Source organism: Crocuta crocuta, unplaced genomic scaffold (genome assembly GCF_008692635.1).
Source record: "Crocuta crocuta isolate KB4526 unplaced genomic scaffold, BGI_CrCroc_1.0 scaffold29, whole genome shotgun sequence".
Lineage (NCBI taxonomy): Eukaryota > Metazoa > Chordata > Mammalia > Carnivora > Hyaenidae > Crocuta > Crocuta crocuta.
This window is the reverse complement of record NW_027533280.1, coordinates 2,516,629-2,528,361: the sequence shown is the minus strand read 5'-3', so window position 1 is coordinate 2,528,361 and position 11,733 is coordinate 2,516,629.

Here is an 11,733-nt window from a genome sequence, read left to right as displayed (position 1 = left end):
GCCTTGTCTGATGTTGATGTTCTGTGAAATTGTTATTTTCAGCGGGAGAACACGGGGCCCAGCTGCCAGTACCGGGACAGCTCCTGGATATTAGGCGCTGCTCTCCTCTCCCTCAAAGCCTCGACAGGTGTTTGACACTCATGGTGGAAATCCGGTCTAGGGAAAAACTAGCTTTGGAACATGATCCTATCATGAAGACACAGCTTCTGGCTGCCCTTTTCGCCATCTCATTCAGCTGTGCTGGCCCAGCTGTTTCTCGACCATATCTTGGAGGGCTGAAAACTTCCCCTGCGTGCTTGTTTTATTTTTTTTTAAGTTTATTTGTTTATTTTGAGAGAGAGTGTGTGTGAGAGAGACAGCACAAGCCAGTAGGGGCAAAGAGAGAGGAAGAGAGAGAATCCCAAGCAGGCTCTGAGATGTCAGTGCAGAGCCCGATGTGGGGCTTGATCCCAAGAATGGTGAGATCATGACCTGAGCCAAAGTCAAGAGCCAGATGGTTCACCAAATGAGCCACCCAGGTGCCCCTGTTTTATTTTATTTATTTAATTTAAAAAAATTTTTAAAAATGTTTATTTATTTTTGAGAAACAGAGACAGAGCATGAGCGGGGGGGTAGGGGTGGGGAGGCAGAGAGAGAGAGGGAGACACAGAATCTTAAACAGGCTCCAGGCTCCGAGCTGTCAGCACAGAGCCCGACGCGGGGCTCGAACCCACGAACCATGAGATCATGACCTGAGTCAAAATCGGACGCTCAATTGACTGAGCCACCCAGGTGTCCCTGTTTTAAATAACTTTATTGAAATATAGTTCACACATCATAAAATCCACACATTTTTCAGTGATTTTCAGTATATTCACAGATACATGTTACCATCATCCTGTCTAGTTCCAGAACGTTTTCACTGTTCTAACAGAAAGCCTATTAGCAGTGACTCCCCGTTTCCTCCCTACTCGGCATCACAGCCCGAGGAAACCTCTGATCTCCTCTCCGTCTCTATGGATTTACCTACTGTGAGCATTTCACGTAACTGGAATCACATCATATCTGGTCTCCTGTGACCAAGTTCCTTCACGAAGCAAAATGTCTTCCAGGTCCAACTGCATTATGGTGTGTGGGTCACTGCTTCTTCCTTTTTGTGACTGGACCATATTCCATTGTATGGACAGACCACCTTTTGCTTATCCATTCATTAATCGAGGAATTTTCCCCCTGGACCTCTTAGAAAAGGTAATTTTTCATTTGGTTCGCTGTTTTTCCCACGTGGTTGATGCAAAAATTGGCTGGAAGCCTGGGGCTGCTGGTGGCCATCTCGAAGTGGTCTGGGGACAGCCAGCCGGAGCCAGGAGGTGACAGAAGGAAAGCAGGGCTCAGACTTGGGAGAGCAAACCGCGTCCTGGTGATGTAACTTGAGCGACTGGACCAAGCCCTGGCTGATGTTTTGCTACCTTTACACTTTTCAGCTGCGCAAACTCTTCATCTTTAAAAATTAGAAAACCTTTCGGGGCGCCTGGGTGGCTCAGTCAGTAAAGTGTCCCCGACTCTTGATTTTGGCTCAGGTCGTGATTTCGCGGTCCTGAGAGCAAGCCCCGTGTCAGACTCTGCTGACAGTGCAGAGCCTGCTTGGGATTGTCTGTCTCCCTCTCTCTGCCCTTCCCCCCCGCTGTGCACACTCCCTCTCTCACTCAAAAGAAATAAATACACATTAAAAAAAGAATTAAAAATTATTCGTGATAATCGTTGCACAACCTGTGAATATAATTAAAACCACTGGATGGTACACTTTAAATGGCTCAGTTGTGTGACATGTAAATTATACTCGAATACTGAAGAATAACACCAGGTAAGGGCGGTGATGGAAACACACAGGAATGGTATGAGACCCAGGAAAAGACCCAGGCTCGCTCCGCCTGCAGAGCAGACTGCACACAGCCTTCCTGAGGAGATGTTACTCCATTTTACAGGTGAGGAAGCAAAGCCACTCCCAGAAAGGAGTTGAGTATGAACCTCTTAATGAGCGACAGGGCTAAGAATTCTATTTCTAGGGGTGCCTCCTTGCCTCAGTCTGTAGAGCACGTGACTCTTGATCTTGGGGTTGTAAGTATGAGCTCCACCATGTTGGGTGTAGAGACTACTTAAAAATAAAACCTAAAGGAAAAAGAAAATTTCTAGCCCACAGTCTTTCCTTAGGTACCGTCAAAATGTCTAAACCATGCCGCTAATTAATTGACCTCAATTATTTTAAAGCATTTACAGCATCGAGCCTGCGTATCATGAGCGTCTCCAAATAGACATGAGGAAAATCTCTGTAGTCCTAAGGCCTCATGTTTCGGATTTCCAGAGCTTGTCAAAAACAACTCCACATTTCAAAGTGGCTTACGTGAAAAAGTTATGTAAATACGAAATCTGGGATGTGAACGTCAGGCATAGCTGGATCCGGGGGCTGACTGATAGCAATAGCATCAGATTTCTATTCAAGCATCAGCTCCTCTGCTTGGGATTTGCATAATGTTGACGTCACTTTCATGCAGGCTTTCCACGCGTGGTGGCAAAGCTGGTCTCCAGGGCCTCTAGGGTTAAATCCTGCCAATAGCTTCAGAAAGTTCAATGACCTATCATTGCATGTCATTGGCTCTGCTTGGGCCACATACCCATCCCTGGACCAATCCCTGTGTTTATGGACATGAAAAGTGCTGATCGATCAAGCATATGGACAAGTGAGGTGCTCTTACAGAGGGGAGAATGGATGTTGAATAGACATCCAAATAAATAAATAAATAAATAAATAAATAAATAATTTGATGTTTCGTTTGGGAAGTCGGTAGTGGTAGTACTCCCTCACACTGTAGAAATGTAGTCATGTAATAGCGTTGATATTAAAAACGTTCTCTTTTGAATACTTCAATCTCATATTTATGGTCTGGACTATCCTTTCGTTTTCACTTAATTTCCCAAATCTTTAAGTATTATTCTTCCTCACCACTGGATCCTGTCGTCGAGAATGTCCCCCCTTCTGTTCTCTGGTAGCATTTTCTGTGTGGCTTCCCCTCTTCACCTCTAATTAATTACTTCCAGGTATTGTTCCCATGTGCTCACGGAGCCTATCACAGGGGCTCAGGGTCATGTGACCAAGCCTTCACATTCCCTGGCAGACTCCAATTTACACATTTCCTTTTCTCTTTGTTTCTTTCTCTCTTTCACTTTCTCTCTCTCTCTCTCTCTCTTTCTTTCTCCATGCCCAACGTGGGGCTCCAACTTACAACCCCAGAATCAGAAGTCACATGCTCTACTGACTGAGCCAGCCAGGTGCCCCTAGAGTTTTCATTTTTACAGATGTTAACTTTACATTTGGTTTATAATTCAGGAAAGGAGTTTGTATCAGTCAGAAAACAGAACCCATTCTAGATCTTTCCAACAGAAAGTTTTGGGGTTTTTTAAAAGATTTTATTTTTAAGTAATCTCTACACCAAATGTGGGGGTCGAATTCACATCCCAAGATCAAGAGTTGCCTGCTGTACCGACTGAGCCAGCCAGGGGCCACTCCAGTGGATGGTTTTAATGTTGGAAATTGGTTAAACATATGCATTAGTTCTCTGCTGCTGTGCATCAAGACACCCCAAAATTTAGTGGCTTAAAACAACAATCATCATTATCTTTCATAGTTTCTGCAGACCTGGGATTTGGGAACAGCTCGGCTGAGCAGTTCTGATGCAGGGTCTCTGACGAGGTTGTGGTCAAGATATTGGCAATGGCTGCTCTCATCTGAGGGCTTCACTGGGGCCGGAGGCACCACTTCCAGATGGGGCGCTTGATGGCTGCTGGCGGGAGGCATGTAGGTCCCTCCCAGAGTGGCTCGAGCGTCCTTATGACATGAGGACTCGTTTCCTCAGAGGAAGTGAGTCAGGAGAACAGGGTAGGGGCGCCTGGGTGGCTCAGTGAGTTGAGCTCTTGATTTCAGCTCAGGTCATGATCCCAGGGTCGTGGGATCAAGCCCTGCGTCAGGCTCTGTGCTCAATGTGGAGCCTGCTTAATATTCCTTCTTTCTCTCCATCTGCTCCACCGCCCATCTTCCCCTCTGGCCCTCTCCCCAGCTCATGTGTGCACACATACTCTCTCCTTCTCTCAAAACAAAAATAGAACAAGGTAGAATCTACAGTACGTTTTATGACTTCGCATCAGAAGTTATACACACTGTCACATCTGCCACATTCTCCTAGACAGCGATGAGTCACAAAGTCAGGAGAGGAGATTTAGGCTCCACCCTTTGAAGGGAGGGGGGTCAAAGAGTTTGAAGATATGTTTTGAAATCGTCACAACAGGTGATGATAGAGCTGAGGAGCCAAGCAAGGGATGGTGGGGCGAGCCACAGATGAGCAATGGCAGAAGGACATTACCCAGTTAGGACTGGAGGGGTTAAAGGGAAGTGCGGAATTACCAGAGTCCAGGAGCCAGGACCACCCAGCAGAAAGTGGAACTTCCGAGGGGCTGGAGACTTGAAGATAAGCAGAGTCGCTTGGGAGACAGATGCTGTGGCTTCTTCCTTCCTCCACCTTCCAACCTTCTGTCAGTGTCTGCAACTGGCCCAACTTACCAGGAAGCAGGCTGCAAGGGAGCCTGGGAGATGTAGTTCCCTGTGATTCCGGGGTGAGCGGAGAGGACTGCTTGGGTCTGAGATCAAATGCGCAGAAGCCTAACACGGAGCCCCCTCCCCTCTCCCCCCTCAACAGCTGATCTGATTAGGTGGTGATATTGTGGTTATTTTTATCTTCAATTCTGATTATTTCAATGTATTCAAAGTGTTCTCAATGAAGTGACATTTCATTTTATTTTTAAAAACATTTTTTAATGTTTTTTTGTTTTGTTTTGTTTTTGTTTTATTTCTGAGAGAGAGACAATGTGAGCAGGGGAAGGTCAGAGAGAGAGGGAGACATTGAATCCAAAGCAGGCTCCAGGCTGTGAGCTAGCTGTCAGCACAGAGCCCGACACGGGGCTTGAACCCACGAACCGTGAGATCATGACCTGAGCCGAAGTCGGACGCTTAACCGACTGAGCCACCCAGGTGCCCCTAAAGTGACATTTTAAAACTGAAAATGAAAAAAAGTACTAATGAAAGAAAATCCCTTAGTCTCCTTAATTAGTTCCCTAATTTTATTTTTTAAATTTATTTATTTTTATTTTTATTTATTTCTGAGAGAGAGAGAGAGAGCGAGCGAGCAAGCAGGAGAGGGACAGAAAGAGAGGGAGACACAGAATCGGAAGACAGGCTCCAGGCTCTGAGCTGTCAACACAGAGGCCGACAGCACGAACCGTGAGATCATGACCTGAGCCGAAGCTGGATGCTTAACCGACTGAGCCCCCCGGGGCCCTTACCCCTCCCTAATTTTAAAACAGACTTTGGTGGGACCGGAAGGGAAACGGAGTGTTCATACCCAGAAAGCAGAAAGCTGATCTAGCCTTTCTGTGGAAACAGCCTTTTGTTATTTGGTTTAAAACTGGCCAGCGTTTGAGAACTGATGGATACAACTGATGTTAAGCCCCTCTTCAATTTCTAATCTGGCTTCCCAGTCCCTGGCTCAACAAGTTTCTGATTCCAAGCAGAAAGAATTTATTTTGTCTGCTCTGGGTATATACCCCAGAGAATTGAAAACCTACGTCCATACACAAGTGTGTGTGTGTCAACATTCACAGCAGGCATTATTCCCCCGAGCCCAAAAGTGGAGACTCAAATGTCCATCAAATGACAAACAAAATGTGGTTCGTGGATACAATGCAGTATTATTTATCATTCAGCGCTTTTTTCTCCCTGGCTGCTTGGAGCTCAGCCACCGCCGTGAATGACACAGTGACTATCCGGGCCAGAAAGTTCATGACTAACTGACTGACTGACTGCTTTACGGAAACAAGTGGTCATAGACGTTCTTCACTCTGGAAAGAGAACTGTACCTACGACATTCAGGAAAAACTAGCCAAAACGTATAAGACCACATCAGATGTCATCTTTGTATTCGGATTCAGAATGAATTTTGGTAGTGTTGTTGCAGGATCATTGAGAGGGGCAGTCAAGGAAGAATTCTTGAGACGTTTTGCAGGGAACTTAGTTTATTTAAGCAGCAAGGAGACAGGAGCCTTGGGCAGAAAAACCTGCACTTTTGCTGTATGAAGCTGGCGCTTCTATGCTTAGTGCTCAAGGGGGAGGGGACGTACAGGGAGTAGCGGGTCACACATCTTCTTTGAATTTCTACTCATAAAACTACTTTTGCAAGATTTCTCTGGTGTTTATCATTCAGCTCGATATGAACTATCAATGAGATGTACAGGCCGTCACGAGACCCTTTAAGAATGTAGCAAGCAGCACTTATTTGATGCTTATCAAAACCACGCAGGCTATAGGTCACCCTTCTGGGCTAAAGGTGTACATTTTTCTGCTTTTGTCCCTCATCAGTGGCAAGACAACTGGCTTTGGCATGATTTATGATTTCTTGGGTTATGCAAAGAAAAATCAAGCCAAACAGACTTGCAAGAGATGGCCTGTATGAGAACAAGAAGACCTCAAGAAAATGACGAAAGGAATGCAAGAACAGAATGAAGTCGGTGCTGGCGAACAGTGACGTGGAGACTGAACAACAGAAGGAATAAGAATTCTGGGGTGCTCGGGCAGCTCAGGCAATTAAGCATCTGACTTCGGCTCAGGTCATGATCTCACGGTTCGTGGGTTCGAGCCCCGCGTGGGGCTCTGTGCTGACGGCTCAGAGCCTGGAGCCTGCTTCAGATTCTGTGTCTCCCTCTCTCTTTCTCTGCCCCTCCCCTGCTCACGCTATGTCTGCCTGTCTCTCTCAAAAAGAAACATTAAAGAAATTTTTTTAAAAAGGAGTAAAGATTCTGCAGTGACTTTATCTGTGGCGACTGTGCAGATTTTTCATCAGAGGGTTAATAACTTAAGAACTTCTATGTGGAGGGGCGCCTGGGTGGCTTAGTCGGTTAAGCGTCCGACTTTCGCTCAGGTCATGATCTCGTGGTTCGTGGGTTCGAGCCCCGTGTCGGGCTCTGTGCTGACTGCCAGCTCAGAGCCTGGAGCCTATTTCAGAGTCTGTATCTCCCTCTCTCTCTCTGACCCTCCCCTGCTCATGCTGTCTCTCTCTTTCTCTCTCTCCTAGAAATAAAAAAAAAAAAAAAAAAAAAAGAACTTCTATGTGGAAAAAAACAGGGTGATTTCATGGCATGGGAATTATATCTCTATTCCTCAATAAAGCTGGAAAGAAGGGAATAAGGAAGAGAGGACTCATTTTCTGTTGCACCTCACTGATTGCTGAGAACCCTCTGGTAGGTTCTGGGCCAGACCTCAGTTGAGAGGTTCATTCATCATTCATCATATATTACTAAGCACCCACTATGAGCCATCTGTTTGTTGTGTTGAATACAGTCACGCACACACACACCAGGCTGTGCCGAGGGACCATGAAAGTGTACATTTACGGTGGGTGGGCCTGGCAAGTCCTGAGAACCCATCTTCAGATCCCGAAATAATGGTGAAAGACACTTGATGAGTCATCTATGGCAACGCCGCAACCTGTACAAAGAAGAAACGATGCCAAGTAGTGCATAAGTGATTCGTTTATGGTACTGTGATTGGAGTTACTTTTGTCTCTTTTCTGATGTTTAGACAGCACAGTTTAATCACTTTTATAATATAAAAAAAATAAATTCACAGATGATTTCTGGCTGCATTTTTGGTTTGGCCACCACCGTGTTTTCAAACACTGGCATTAACTGTATTTCGATATAGCATCTGTGCTCCAATTCGCCACACTCCTCCCTACTCCCTATTGCCTTAAGCTGGTGCCATCTCTCATTCACGTAAACTGCCTGATCCCTGAAGGCCTTTGAATTTGGGTCCCCTGATTTACATAACAAAATCTCCACAATATACAATTCAGGCCGGTCCACCGAGATGATAAATGTCCACACTTTGAGTCCCTGATAAGTGGAGTTAGAATATTTAATCAGTTTGAAAATGAAAGTTAAAGTATTTAATTTCTAGACAACACCAGAATTGTTCTTGACACTTTTCTAGAGTTCGGTTGCTTGGGAAGTCAAAAACCTGTCTCAACACTTAAATTCATTAAAAATATTTTTTTTTAGTGTTTATTTATTTTTAAAGGAGAGACAGACAGAACATGAGCAGGGGAGGGGGAAAGAAAGAGGGAGACACAGAATCCGAAATGGGCTCGAGGCTCTGAGCTGTCAGCACAGAGCCTGACACGGGGCTCGAACTCATGAACTGCAAGATCATGCCCTGAGCCCAAGCTGGTCACTTAACTGACTGAGCCACCCAGGCGTCCCAGTTTAATTCATTTTAATAGGAAACTGCTGTAGGTATTATAAGCGGGAAGAGATTTAATACAGCTAAATAAAGGCATATGAGTGGGTTAGTGAGGCTGGAGGGCAGGCTCTGGGCTCTCAGAACTCACTACAGAACTGACGTGGCAGTACAAGCAGGGCCTTCGCCACAGTCCGGAGAGGGGGGGGAGTCAGGACATTACTAGTGCCCTGGAGTTCAGCCACACACTGTCATTCACAGCAAGGAAGCTCCGCACCTGTGTCTGGACACCTGAAGCCGGGACACTGGATATTGAGCCACTACTGCCCCCTATTGCCTGATGGTCTTTCAAGAAATAATCTTAAAAACCACAAACAAACCACAACAAACAAAAACAAAAACAAAGAAAGAAAAAGAAAAAGGAAAAAAATCCCTCAAATTTGCACAGCACATTCATATACAGGGATGTCATCTGATCCTCATAGTAACTTTACTAGATGCACAAGGCACATGGTGCACGTGGTGACATCCCCCTTTTACAGGTGAGGAAACTGAAGCTCAAAGTTGATGGAACATGGGGCGCCCGCGTGGTTCAGTTGGTTAAGCGTCCGACTTCGGCTCAGGTCATGATCTCACGGTTTGTGGGTTTGAGCCCCCCATCGGGCTCTGAGCTGACAGCTCCGAGCCTGGAGCCTGCTTTGGGTTCCGTGTCTNTCCGCACCTGTGTCTGGACACCTGAAGCCGGGACACTGGATATTGAGCCACTACTGCCCCCTATTGCCTGATGGTCTTTCAAGAAATAATCTTAAAAACCACAAACAAACCACAACAAACAAAAACAAAAACAAAGAAAGAAAAAGAAAAAGGAAAAAAATCCCTCAAATTTGCACAGCACATTCATATACAGGGATGTCATCTGATCCTCATAGTAACTTTACTAGATGCACAAGGCACATGGTGCACGTGGTGACATCCCCCTTTTACAGGTGAGGAAACTGAAGCTCAAAGTTGATGGAACATGGGGCGCCCGCGTGGTTCAGTTGGTTAAGCGTCCGACTTCGGCTCAGGTCATGATCTCACGGTTTGTGGGTTTGAGCCCCCCATCGGGCTCTGAGCTGACAGCTCAGAGCCTGGAGCCTGCTTTGGATTCCGTGTCTCCCTCTCTCTCTCTGCCCCTTCCTCCACTCACGCTCTGTCTCTCTGTCTCAAAAAATGAATAAACATTGAAAAAATTTTTTAAAAAGTTGATGGAACATAATGAAGGTCACCCAGCTGCAAAACTGGAGTAATCAGCTAGGTCTCCCCATCGCCAGGCAATGTCAATGAGCTCCACTAAATGGCAAGAATGGGCTCTTCTGTGGCCCTGCGGTAGGCTCTGGGAGCGCAGTATGCACATGCCAAGACTGTGCCTCAGGGGTGACCCAGGCTGGTACATAACCATAGGCCGTGGCACAAATCTGCATCTCCGACACAGAGGACGGGGCTGCTATGTGGCAGAGGTTATGTCTAGGGACATTTGAGAGAAGGAAAGAGGCAACATTTGAGTTGGGTTTTGAGGGGTGGGTAGAAGTATGTCTGGAAGCGAAGTGCAGGAAATTACCCTGGCAGCTTGCAGGGGTGAGGGGGCGTGGTGTGGGAGTAAACTCCTGGGGAACTGAGACAAATCCTCCTCTAATTTTGGAGGATTTGAACCAGGTAAAAAATATTTTCGTAGTTGAAGTATTATATACATACAGTAAAATAAGGTGCATTAGTCTTTTTTATTATTATTTTTAATGTTTATTTATCTTAGAGAGAGAGAGAGCCAGCAGGGGAGGAGCTGAGAGAGAGGGGGACACAGAATCCAAAGCTCCAAGCTCTGAGCTGTCAGCACAGAGCCTCAGGCGGGGTTCAAACTCACCAACTGCCAGATCAGGACCTGAGCTGCAGTCGGAAGCTTAACCAACGGAGCCACCCAGGCGCCCCAAGGTGTATTAGTCTTAAGTATACATTTTCTTGATTAAAAAATCCTATGTACACACTAGGTGAAGATATAAAACTTTCCCAAATCCCAGGAAGTTTCCTTGGGCCCTTTCCCACTCTACACCCATCTCCATCCTTCCCAGTAGCTTTCTGTGGAATGAGGGGGTTTGCCAAGTGGTAAGTGCTTTCCCTGCTCAATTCCGTTGGCTAAGACAGTATTTGATGACAGGCAGGCAGGTAATTCATTTAATGGCCAGAGAGCGGAGAAGGGGGACTCAGGCTCTGAAGGCACCTTCTCCCCATTAGAACTCACCGCCAGGGTTTCTGGGGTTAGGCTAAAAGGGGCTGGTATGCAAGCTGCCGCGGGGTTTTGGGGGGAAAAGAGGGAGGAGGCTTCTCTGAATCAGAGGGTATCATTTCTTCCCTTAAATGGGAGCAATCGCGCGGTCAGTGCGCTGGTAGGTGTGTTTTTTGTTTTAACAATTAGGTGGTGGGGCGCCTGGCTGGCCCCGTCCGAAGAGCCACTCTTGATCTCCGGGTGGTGAGTTCGGCCCCATGGTGGGTGTAGAGCTTACTTACAAATAAAATCTTGGGGGCGCCTGGGTGGCTCAGTCGGTTAAGCATCCGACTTCAGCTCAGGTCATGATCTCAGTTTGTGGGTTCAAGCCCCACATCAGGCTTTGTGCTGATGGCTCAGCCTGTTTCAGATTCTGTGTCTCCCTCTCTCTCTGGCCCTTCCCCACTCATTCTCTGTCTCTCAAAACTAAATAAATGCTAAAAAATTAAAATAAAATAAAATAAAATCTTGCACACCTGGGTGGCTCAGCCGGTTAAGCCCCCGACTGGGGCTCAGGTCATGATCTCTCCTGAGTTCCAGCCCGGCCTTGGGCTCGGTGCTGACCTCTAAGAGCCTGGAGCCTGCTTTGGATTCTGTGTCCCTCTCTCTCTGCCCCTTCCCCATTCGTGCTCTCTCTCTCTCTCTCAAAAATAAAAAATAAACATTAAAAAGAATTTTAAGAAATCTTAACAAAACAATGAGATAGCAATGATCCCGAGGTCATCTGGGGGGTTAATAGTCATCTGGACTGGGTCGAACTGGTGGAAAAGTGGGTAACTGGGGGCTCGTTTGGAGCTTGTTGGCGAGTCCCTGGTGGCCAGGGGAAGCCAAGAGAGAATCTCAAAGCCCTTGGCATCAGCCCCCATCTCTCCTTACTTCTTACTCCTATTGCTGCCTCCAAACTTTTTGCCGTCTCTTTAGTCAATCTTAGAGCGTCGCACTGGGCGCGGGAGGTTTCTTGATACCGTCGCTTTCTACTGTGCTCCACGAGAAGCTTAGGTTGCGCGCAAAAGGCAGTTGAGGTGGGGACAACGAAATTTGGCCTTTCAGAGCCACCGTCCAGGCTCGGAGTGCGCGGAGCCTCCGTGTCCCTCCGCGGCCTCCGTGCGTCCGTTACGTG